Source organism: Hyla sarda, chromosome 9 (genome assembly GCF_029499605.1).
Source record: "Hyla sarda isolate aHylSar1 chromosome 9, aHylSar1.hap1, whole genome shotgun sequence".
In the NCBI taxonomy this organism is placed as follows: Eukaryota; Metazoa; Chordata; class Amphibia; order Anura; family Hylidae; genus Hyla; species Hyla sarda.
This window is the reverse complement of record NC_079197.1, coordinates 143602644-143615261: the sequence shown is the minus strand read 5'-3', so window position 1 is coordinate 143615261 and position 12618 is coordinate 143602644. Positions and strand designations below refer to the sequence as shown.

Sequence of the window (12618 nt, the reverse complement as noted above, 5' to 3'; positions counted from 1 at the left end):
CAATCCTTTCTGCACAACAAGCAGCACACTAACAATATCCTAACATAAGAATAGAAATAAGTCATAATATGGGACACCAGCACAGCATTCCTTGGTGTTTGATCAGGTATCATGATGAGCGCTGTTAGCACAACTATGCTAGACAAGGAATACATGGGTCTTTTCTACAGTGACCCCCCCCTGACCTACGATGGCCCCGACATACGATCATTTCAGCCTATGATCACCTCTCAGAGACCATCACATGTTGAAGGCAGCATCAACATACGATGCTTTTGTATGTCGGGGCCATCGCATAAACGGCTATCCGGCAGCGCAGACTGCTTCAGCTGCCACTGGATAGCTGTTTACGTTGCCCCGTGTGCTCCGCTGACGATCACTTACCTGTCCTCGGGGCTCCGGCGCGTCCTCTTCGAGATCCTCTGCATCGTTGGCGCTCTCCATCATCATCATCACGTCGCTGCGCACGCCGTCCCGTCATCCAATAGGAGCGGCGTGCGTAGCGGCGACGGAGAGCGAGGATGCCGGGGAAGCAGAGGCCTTACCGGAGCGTCAGGGACACCTCGGGGACGCGGCGACAGCGATGGAAGGCGACATCCAGGGCAGCGGTGACGAGCAGTGACGGTCCGGAGCGGCGGGGACACGTGAGTACAACCTCCAATACCAGTGGTCTTCAACCTGCGGACCTCCAGATGTTGCAAAACTACAACTCCCAGCATGCCCGGACAGCCGCTGGCTGTCCGGGCATGCTGGGAGTTGTAGTTTTGCAACATCTGGAGGTCCACAGGTTGTAGACCACTGTCCTATACTTTACATTGCACGGATCCCTCAACATACGATGGTTTCAACAAACGATGGTCCATTTGGAACGGATTACCATCGTATGTTGAGGGACCACTGTACTTCTTTTTTTGTTTTTGATTAAAGCAACAAATAATTGGGTAAAGGGATACTTTTTATAAATAGCAAATGGTGAAACTGAACCGAAATGGTGCAACTGAACCAACCGATGATGTCAGCATGTGGCATGTCATGGAGAAAATTCCAGATAAGAGGCAGTGAAAAGCCATATCTAAGAGGAAAAGGTGTATCGGGGCATAGACATACATGGTCAATCTGTGGTAGCCCCTCCTACATACTTTGAGCTTAATAGTAAAGCAATATTCAGTGCCCCATCTCTAGTGGTGGTTGCAGGCAGACAGAATTTGTAGGGGTTTTCCAGCCTATAACACTTATTCCCTATCAACAGTATAGGGAATAAGTGTCTGATCACTGAGGGTCTGGTCTCTGAACCCCTATCCCAAACCACCACAAACCCCCACACAATCAATCGAGACCCGAGTCTTAAATGAGAATGAAGCGGCAGGTTGCGCATTCGTGAACCTCTGCTCCATTGCCTATGGGAGCTGCCAGAGATAGGCAACTACTGTACTAGGACATCTCCATCAGTTTACATTGGCAATAAAGGGAGCGGCCATGTGACCCACCGCTCCATTCCACTGGGAGACTTGGGTTGGGACGGGAGGAGCTGGCTGTGGTCCAGCCTCTCTACTGGGAGAAGAGAAATGTTAGTTAGTTGAGAGCTAGCCTCTCTAGTGAGAGGGAATTCAGTGCAGCCTCTTATTGAGAGAAGGGGTGTGATAAACTTGGCAGAGGAGGATAGCTAAGGACAGCTTGGATTGATGACAGCTCTTGCTTAGAATCCTAAGATAATTGGTGATTAATGCTTGTTCCTGCTAAAACTTTCCATCCAAAACATTCTCCTAACTATTCCTGTTGGAATTTCTGGCACCAGTCGATTCTAAAAGAAATTTGTTTTCCACCGGAGTACCCCAGTTGATTCTAAAAGAATTTTTTTTCCACCGGAGTACCCCTTTAAATTCTATGTGCCATGCCTGGAAGAAACCAGGTACTGATCATTGTTGGCCGCATCATGCTGTGGGTGTGCTTTTCATAAAGAAGAAGCTGAATGGAGCAAAGAAAAATTCTTAATAAAAAATCCGATCCAAAATGCTCTGGACCTTAGAGTCCACCGAAAGTTCATCTTTCAACCAATGACCCTAAGCACACAGCCAACACAGAAGTTGCTTAGGGACAACACTGTAAATGTCCTTGAGTGGCCCAGAGACCAGAAAATGGCTGTCCACCGATGGTCCCCATCCAATCTGACAGAGCTTAAGAGGATCTGCAGAAAAAAAAATTGCGGAAAATCTTCAAATCCAGGTGTGGAAACATTGTAGTCTAAACGTATCAAAAAGTAAGCAGACTCTGTGCAAGTCGTAGCGGTGCAGTGTGCGGAGACAGCATTTCACTGGACTGACACATCTCGCGCACAGAATTGTACACATGGCATATACAATGCAGTTGTACTTTGCAGGAACCTACTCACTGTGCTCTCCAAGGGGGCATCCTCTTCAATTAGAGGAAAGAAGGTTTCTACACCAGCACAGACAGGGATTCTTTACTGTAAGAGCAGTGAGACTGTGGAATTCTCTGCCAGAGGAGGTGGTCATGGGGAACTCTGTAAAAGAGTTCAAAAGGGGTCTGGATGCATTCTTGGAGAATAATAACATTGCTGGTTATGTATACAGTGGTCCCTCAAGTTACAATATTAATCGGTTCCAGGACGACCATTGTATGTTGAAACCATTGTATGTTGAGACCAGAACTCTATGGAAACCTGGTAATTGGTTCTGAAGCCTCAAAATGTCATCCAAAAATAGGAAAAAGTGAGGATTAAAGATAAATAAGTAGATAACTAATATAGATAAAGCAAATACAGATAAAGCAAATACTTACATATAAAAGTAAGAAAGATCTGCTGGGAGCTGTAAATCACTGTCTATTTCAGTGTTTCCCAAGCAGGGAGCCTCCAGCTTTTGCAAAACTACAACTCCCAGCATGCCCAGACAGCCAAAACCTGTCCGGGCATGATGGGAGTTGTAGTTTTGCAACAGCTGGAGGCAACCTCTTTGGGAAACACTGGTCTATGTAGAGGACAGGAGCTTCTTCAGGGTCCTGTACAGAACACGCAATGTCCTAAAAAAAAAAGCCGCCAACCCTGGCATAGGTAAAGAGTACAGAACATGTAATACCTCCCTGTACTGTAGGGGGCGCTACCAAACACCAGTCAGTGCATACACTTCAGTAATACAGGTAAAGAGTACAGAACATGTAATACCTCCCTGTACTGTAGGGGGCGCTACCAAACACCAGTCAGTGCATACACTTCAGTAATACAGGTAAAGAGTACAGAACATGTAATACCTCCCTGTACTGTAGGGGGCACTACCAGACACCAGTCAGTGCATACACTTCAGTAATACAGGTAAAGAGTACAGAACATGTAATACCTCCCTGTACTGTAGGGGGCGCTATCAAACACCAGTCAGTGCATACACTTCAGTAATACAGGTAAAGAGTACAGAACATGTAATACCTCCCTGTACTGTAGGGAGCGCTACCAAACACCAGTCAGTGCATACACTTCAGTAATACAGGTAAAGAGTACAGAACATGTAATACCTCCCTGTACTGTAGGGGGCACTACCAGACACCAGTCAGTGCATACACTTCAGTAATACAGGTGAAGTGTACAGAACATGTAATACCTCCCTGTACTGTAGGGGGCGCTACCAGACATCAGTCAGTGCATACACTTCAGTAATACAGGTAAAGAGTAGAGAACATGTAATATCTCCCTGTACTGTAGGGGGCGCTACCAGACACCAGTCAGTGCATACACTTTAGTAATACAGGGGTTTTACCAGTGAAATGCCCATTCTGATTCTGGTCAGTTCTTCCGGCCATTGACATGTTTTGCAGATCTGGACTGTCTGTACATTGTTGAGTCTGGTTTCAAGTTACAATGGTCCAGAAAAGACCATTGTATGTTGAAAATATTGTATGTTGAGGCCATTGTAAGTTGAGGGATCACTGTACTAGATTTATAGGGACAGAACGTTGATCAAGGGATTTATTTTGATGCCATATTTAGATTCGGGAAGGAATTTTTGCCTTCCTCTGGACCAACTAAATAGGGACTCATTAGGGTTATAGGTTGAACTTGATGGACTTTGGTCTTTTTTCAACCTTATGAACTATGTTACTATTTTACTCCTGATCTGTGAGTGAGCTGGAAAGAAGTAAGGAGTATTTAGTTTTGCACCGAATTGATGGGAATTTCAGCACCAGGAAGACAAGTGTCCAGTCTCCATGGCTCCATTCTTGGGATCCCACTGGGTCCCAGTAGTTGGACTCCTAGTGATAAGACTCCTTACCCCTATCCTGATGATAGGGGATAAAAGTTCTAGGCCGTAATACCACTTTAAAATCAACATAAGACATTTAAAAGTCCGTATCAGGATAAACTGACCTCCAAAAGCGTTGAAATGTAAGAAATGACGGTAATCTGCACAGAATGTTGGACCTTAAGACCACATAGTGTAAAAGGTGGCTGTACTTACAGTGCTGGTGGGAGCGGCAGGTTGGTCTGATGTGGGCATCCAATAGTTAAATATCTCCTCCGGATCCCTCCCGAAAGTGCCGAGAGAACAGCCAGCGAGACGTCTGCCAGAGATAACCGTAGAAAGGATGTGATATAATAAGACCTGCAAAGAAAGAAATAATAATTTAATATATATTCCAAAATCCAGAACTCACATTGTTATCCAAGATCAATGCTCTGAGCAGGATTAGTGAAATCTTTCTTTGGAATCAAGGCTGAATATTTGTTCTGCTCTAACTATAAAGTATATTTCAGCCCAAAATGAAATACATTTTCTCCCTTAAAACTGCATGTTTAGCTGTTTTTGCCCGACGTGTACAAGGAGACTTTGCATTAATAGCTCTTACCTAGGGTGCATCATGTGGGCATTGCTTCCCCGCTAATTTATGTAGGCCCAGAGGCTCGACCATCATATTACATCTACAAGGCTGATAGAAGGGGTGTGTGTGTTTGGTGAAGGTAGGCAAGAGTCTGTGTGTGGTGTCCCAGTACAGAACATGGTCCTGCACTACACTTGGGCCCTGTCAGGTTGAGTCTCTCCATGACCTGGGGGCTCTTCTGGGGTCTCCCCTGCAGTCAGTGTATTAATGTATAGTTAGTCTAAAGGATCTGTGAGAGGTAATTTAAAGGACCTGTGAGATGTCACATGTTATGTTTATGTTATCACAAGAGGGCACCAGCTTAACACATTACCCGCAGCTTGACCAATGGGCCTCTATATAAGGGGGCAGCCATTACAATTCTCTCTTTTTTGCTCCCTGCTTAGGAACAGTCAAGATCAGATGTCTCAGTGCTTGTGTCCAGCTACCTGGAAGGCCTCAAATCTACAGTAACCCCCCCCCCCCCCCCCCCCCCCGATCTACGATGACCCCGACATACGATCATTTCAGCATACGATCACTCTCAGAGGCCATCGCATGTTGAAGGCAGCATCAACATACAATGCTTTTGTATGTCGGGGCCATCGCATAAACGGCTATCCGGCAGCGCAGACTGCTTCAGCTGCCACCGGATAGCTGTTTACGGTGCCCCGTGAGCTCCGCTGACGATCACTTACCTGTCCTCGGGGCTCCGGCTCGTCCTCTTCGGGATCCCCTGCATCGTCGGCGCTCTCCATCGTCGTCATCACGTCGCTGCGCATGCCGTCCCGTCATCCAATAGGAGCGGCGTGCGTAACAACGTGATGGCGGTGACAGAGAGAGAGGATGCCGGGGAAGCAGAGGCCTTGCCGGAGCGTCGGGGACGAGGCGACAGCGATGGAAGGCGACATCCAGGGCAGCGGTGACGGTCCGGAGCGGCGGGGACACATGACTATAACTTCCAATACCAGTGGTCTTCAACCTGCGGACCTCCAGATGTTGCAAACTACAACTCCCAGCATGCCCGGACAGCCGATGGCTGTCCGGGCATGCTGGGTGTTGTAGTTTTGCAACATCTGGAGGTCCGCAGGTTGTAGACCACTGTCCTATACTTTACATTGCACGGATCCCTCAACATACGATGGTATCAACAAACGATGGTCCATTTGGAACGGATTACCATCGTATGTTGAGGGACCACTGTACAGTCATTCCAGTAAGTCAAGTCTATGTCTGCTGTCCCTGCCTACAGTCTAGCCAAGCCTAAAGTCAAGCATCTAAAGTCTATTACAAGTATAATTGGTCCAGCAAGCTGTGAGACTCTTCTGTGTTCCTGGCCACCTCTATGGGATTCAGGCTCAGTAAAGCCTTCGTTAAACCATAACTTGGTTGTGGACTCTCCTTTCACTGCCTAACCATTGGGATAGCGGAGATACAGTTCCTGTGGCTCCGGTACCCAAAAACCACTCTGGCGTCACGAACATTAGGGGTTAACAACACCTTGCCCCTGGGGTTAATACCATCTTGCCCCCTCCACCTACACCGCTACACCCCGTGGTCCCGCCATACACCGTGGGTCACCACATATGTATCCAAGCTGTCCAATCCTAGTGCTGTCTCCAGACATATGTGTCTATGCAGATCTCCATTGGTTCCCCATGTCCACTTGACGTCATCTCTTTTCCAGTGATCTATAGTTTCCTGACCCCAATTGCAGCTTCCTGTAACCAGTTATTGCTCAAACTACTCCCCCTTATAAAGTTAAAGGGGTTGTATGAGATGAGAAGATAACCCATGGCTGCTTTCTTTCAGAAACACTCCTGTCCATAAGCTGTGTCTAGTATTAGAGCTATAATGATGCTAACTGCAATACCAGTAACATACTCAAAGGGGCAGTCTGATCATGCTGCAGTCACCGAGCGGGGCAATCTATTCCTTTATACCGCTCACATAATCTGCAGCACTGTACATCACTTAAAGGGGTACTCCAGTGGAAAACTTTTTTTTTTTTTTTTATCAACTGGAGCCAGAAAGTTAAAACAGATTTGTAAATGACTTCTGTTAAAAAATCTTAATCCTTCCAGTACTTATTAGCTGCTGAATACTACAGAGAAAATTATTTCCTTTTTGGAACACAGAGCTCTCTGCTGACATCACGAGCACAGTGCTCTCTGCTGACATCTCTGTCCATTTTAGGAACTGTCCAGAGCAGCATATATTTGCTATGGAGATTTTCTCCTACTCTGGACAGTTCTTAAAATGGACAGAGATGTCAGCAGAGAGCACTGTGGTCGTAATGTCAGCAGAGAGCTCTGTGTTCCAAAAAGAAAACCATTTCCTCTGTAGTATTCAGCAGCTAATAAGTACTGGAAGGATTAAGATTTTTTAATAGAAGTCATTTACAAATTTGTTTAACTTTCTGGCACCAGTTGATTTAAAAAAAAAAAAAAAAAAAAAACCTTTTCCACCGGAGTACCCCTTTAAATTGGTCCCTGTTCTCATTAGGGAACAGGGACCAATCACTCCCCCTCCCATAGACGTGCATTGAGGAGGCGAGGCGTGACGTCATAAGGGGGAGGGGCTATGACATCACGAGCTCACGGCGCCGGCTCCAGCGTTCGGAACAGTTTGTTCCGAACACTGAGCAGCTGGAGTACCCCTTTAAGAACAGAGCTGCCAGACACCTCTGCTACCATGACATCAACAGACAATGCTGTAGACTGGGGACCCGCCCTGCCCAATATCAAAAGACACGGGAAGAACGTTATGGGGTTAAATACTGTGCAGACTAAGGGTGGTGACATGGAAACGTGTTTTTGTAGGAAATGTCCTTCCTTTTCCACCTGGAGACAGACGCACTGGACCACAATCGATTTGCTATGAATGACGGATCGCGCTTCTGATTTATATCATTGTCTATTATAATTGACGTTCTGGAGCCAGTATAAGAAGTGCTGATTCTATGAGCTTTGTTTCCATCTATTTTAAGTCTCCAAAAAAAAATAAAAAATTTGGGTGTGTTCCAGTTCTCCATGCTGGTTTCCTTTGAAAGTTATTTTTATTCTGGCCAAAGATCACTGAATCATGGGTCTTCCGCAAGACTCAGGGTCAATGCTTTTTGGTAGTCATCTACTGTTCACCCGTCATATGCAATTACTAATGGCCGCCATAATGAGTTACCACCCAGCTTTACCCAGAACAACAAATTATGATACATTCCATACTCTACAGCAGTGGTCTCCAACCTGCGGACCTCCAGATGTTGCAAAACTACAACTCCCAGCGTGCCCGGACAGCCGTTGGCTGTCCGGGCACGCTGGGAGTTGCAGTTTTGCAACATCTGGAGGTCCGCAGGTTGAAGACCACTGCTCTACAGCATTAACAAATACCATTCAGAAGCCTGGTGATATACCCTATTGTGGTGTCCCGGCACCATATTTCATACTGCGCCTTAGTGGTGGGGGGTCCCCAAAGTCAGAGTCCCTAGGACTGTGGGGGTCCGCTTCCCCATTTAGCCCCTAGTCACCCCCTTAGAAAGTTGATATTTATAAATATTGCCATATCATTACTCACTTGTTTAGCGTCGCAGGACCTGCGGGTCATGTGACCCGTTACTCAGAACTCTATGGTATGTTGAAGGACCTTAGGTGGTTCTTAAGTCACATGTTCACCCATAATGCCGTGTAACGGTGAGTGACAGCTGTTATGGACCAATCCAAAACGGCTCAGCCCCGGCCCATATAAGGGAGCTGCGGCCATTGATCGCTCTCTTGGGTTGCTGGCACTGAACGAGGTAGGTCCTCCGCAAATTTCAAGTACGTTTTCTGGGCCAAAGCCTTGCGGCCTCGGCCTATACCACAGCGGTTAGATATCTATAATTCCCTGCTACTCTCTGCAAGATCACTGGACCTAAACGCACCCCTAAATCCAGCGGATCTATGCAACAGAATCTTCCTAAAGCTAACTTGAGCTTATCTGATCCCAACCAACTGTCAATCGCTGCTCAACTAGAAACAGACTCTGGACTGTTATTGATGTTGCCTGCTACAGAAAATCTTCAGTAAAAGTTCCTGCAAGTTTTCAGTTAAACAGCGGTTGTGGACAATCCATTTATTACGCATTCACCTATCGCTCTTAGGAAGAGTGGCGATAGGCCCTAGCAACATTACAGTATTTAACCCTCCCCCTGGCATCACGAGTGACAAGGGTTAACAGCGCCCTTTATTATCCAGAACCGCAACACCCCAACTACCCTACAACCCCCGAAGCGTACCACACTATAGCCTAGGTCTCAACACTGCTAGGATTTGTAGTTTTGCAACAGCTGGAGGTCCACAGTTTGGAGACTGCTGATCTATAGGTACTGAACTATAATACAAAGAAAACAAACAGATTCAAATAAATGACAATTAGACGTCTTGAGTTGAAGTTCAGTTCAGAAACCTCCAAAGTCTCCAAATGTCAGACTAATGCGAAATCGTATTAGACACAATAAACCAAAAAGGCACCCAAACCACAAATTATCCTAGTGGTGCCCGGGGTCTTTAATATTGTTATCTCACTGCCATCACGCCCCCTCCCATAGACGTGCATTGAAGGGGCGGGGTGTGACATCATGAGGGGGAGGGGCTATGACGTCACGAGCTCATGACACCGGCTCCAGCGTTCAGAACTGTTTTTTCCAAACACTGAGCAGCTGGAGGACCCCTTTAAAGGGGTTATCCAGGAAAAAACTTTTTTATATATATATCAACTGGCTCCAGAAAGTTAAACAGATTTGTAAATTACTTCTATTAAAAAATCTTAATCCTTTCAGTACTTATGAGCTTCTGAGGTTAAGGTTGTTCTTTTCTGTCTAAGTAATCTCTGATGACACGTGTCTCGGGAAACGCCCAATTTAGAAGAGGTTTGCTATGGGGATTTGCTTCTAAACTGGGTGGTTCCCGAGACAGAGATCACTTAGGCAGAAAAGAACAACCTAAACTTCAGAAGTTCATAAGTACTGAAAGGATTAAGATTTTTTAATAGAAGTAATTTACAAATCTGTTTAACTTTCTGGAGCCAGTTGATATATATATATATATATATATATCTAGAAAAAGTTTTTTCGTGGATAACCCCTTTAATACCACCCAGCTTTACCCAGAACAACAAATGATGGTACATTCCATACTCCAACACAACAGCATTTCCAAGCCTGGAAAATTTGGTGATCTACACTATAGCCTAGGTCTCAACACTGCTGGGATTTGTAGTTTTGCAACAGCTGGAGGTCCACAGTTTGGAGACTGCTGATCTATAGGTACTGAACTATAATACAAAGAAAACAAACAGATTCAAATAAATGACAATTAGACGTCTTGAGTTGAAGTTCAGTTCAGAAACCTCCAAAGTCTCCAAATGTCAGACTAATGCGAAATCGTATTAGACACAATAAACCAAAAAGGCACCCAAACCACAAATTATCCTAGTGGTGCCCGGGGTCTTTAATATTGTTATCTCAGTATAGCTCAATATTAACCATATTATACCAAGAAAAGAATAAGAGCATAACTACTGATGCAGAATCACTTTATTGTACATTTATTAAAAAATACAGGAAATTAAAAAATGTATCATGTAGATAGGGAACAGCAATATTTAAAAAACAAACAAATCAGCAGGACAGCCAGCTACCAACAATATACAGTGGTCCCTCAAGTTACAATATTAGGCTGGGTTCACACTACGTTTTTCAACTATGGTCCCCGCATATGTTTTCTATCAAAAACCGTATGGGAAAAAAACGCATGGAACAGTATGGGAAAAAGTAAACCGTATGCGTTTTTAAACAGTATAGTAATATAGTAAAGTGCATACAGTTCCGTCAGTTTTTATAGAAAAAAAACCCATACATTTTTGAAAATTTTGTCCATTTTTAATGGGAGGGGTCTTGGGTGGGGACTTTAGGATTCAAATGCGCATGTGCAAAGTAAAAACGTATACGTTTTTCCCATATGGAACCGTATACATGTACGTTTCCCATTGATGTCCATGTTAAAAAAACGTATGCGGTTGCAGTACGGTTTTTAAACCGGAGACAAAATCGTGGTAAACCACGGTTTTGACTCCGGTTTAAAAACCGTACAGCAACCGCATACGTTTTTGTTTTTTTAACATGGACGTCAATGGGAAACGCACATGTATACGGTTCCATACAGGAAAAACGTATACGTTTTTACTTTGCACATGCGCATTTGAATCTTAAAGTCCCCACCCAACACCCCTCCCATTAAAAATGGACAACATTTTTAAAAACGTATGGGTTTTTTTTCTATAAAAACTGATGGAACTGTATGCACTTTACTATATTACTATACTGTTTAAAAACGCATACGGTTTACTTTTTCCCATACTGTTCCATGCGTTTTTTTCCCATACGGTTTTTGATAGAAAACGTATGCGGGAACCGTAGTTGAAAAACGTAGTGTGAACCCAGCCTTAATCGGTTCCAGGACGACCATTGTATGTTGAAACCATTGTATGTTGAGACCATAACTCTATGGAAACCTGGTAATTGGTACTGAAGGCACCAAAATGTCATCCAAAAATAGGAAAAAGAAAAATAAGTAGATAACTAATATAGATAAAACAAGTCCTTACGTATAAAAGTAAGAAAGATCTGCTAGGAGCTGTAACTCTTTTTATTATAAAAATGAAAAACAAATCTGATACAAAACATAAAACAAAAACAAGCTTAACCAGCTATAACAAACATAAATAAAATTACAAAAACAAAATCTGCCTAACCGGCCAGCCCAAATTTACTAAAATATACTTTTACTTTCCCATACCAAAAGACAAAATAACTCACACAAACACGCATTCCAAAAAAGAAGAACATAAAAATAGCCCAACTTGGCTTACAAGAATATATAAAACATAAAATAAAGCACGACTTGGCTATAAAACTAAAGAAAAGGAACATAAAAGTAGCACAACTTGGCTGTAACTCAAAAATTACCCTTACCCAGGGGAAAGAAAAAAAAAAAAAAAAAAAAAAAAAAAAAAAATAAATAAATAAATAAATAAATAAATAAATTATAATATTTCAGCACAACTTGCTACTAAATAACACTCTGCCTCCCAGCCAGAGATCCACCGGTGAAAGAAGGGCAGGGAAAAGCAGCGCGGAGATGCGGCCGGAGAGAGGGCCCAAAGAGCCCAGCCCCACGCACCGCCCCCGCACGGCCGCAAGGCCCGCGAAGCACGCCCAGCACGGCAAGGAGCCGAGGACGGCCAGAGAGGACCCGCGCGCGGCCCAGAAACCGGCGAGCGCCGGACCCAAAAAGAGCAAGCCAGAACCGAAAAAGAGGACAACACCGCCGAAAAGCGAGACCGCGAAGCCGGAGGCGAGCAGAGCAGAGACACCGGAGGGGAGCAGCCCCCCCAAGGAGGAAAAAATTAAATATAAAATTTTATACACAAACATGTATACATGCATATGCGCAAGCATACACATACATATATATACATATATATATATACATACACATGTATATACACATAAACGCACACACATATACACACATAAACACATATGACACCACTTAACTACTGACCCGACTGCCACTATACACTATATAATATAAAACAATATAAAACAATATAAAATACAAAACCCAATATATACAAAACACAATATATACAAAAATCACTGAAAATACACAAAAATATACTACAGAAAGTAACGGAAAACACCTACACTAAAAC

General features: G+C 44.2%; 1 protein-coding gene across 4 annotated transcripts in view; it reads right to left on the bottom strand.

The window, feature by feature from the left end:
- NUMBL (NUMB like endocytic adaptor protein) overlaps positions 1–12618 on the bottom strand; it is a 126488-nt gene that overhangs the window by 34549 nt on the left and 79321 nt on the right. For all 4 annotated transcript variants that reach the window (XM_056538384.1, XM_056538383.1, XM_056538381.1 and 1 more), the window contains exon 2: positions 4467–4610. The gene's annotated coding sequence lies outside the window, so the exon portion shown is untranslated. The remainder of the gene's footprint in view (positions 1–4466; positions 4611–12618) is intronic.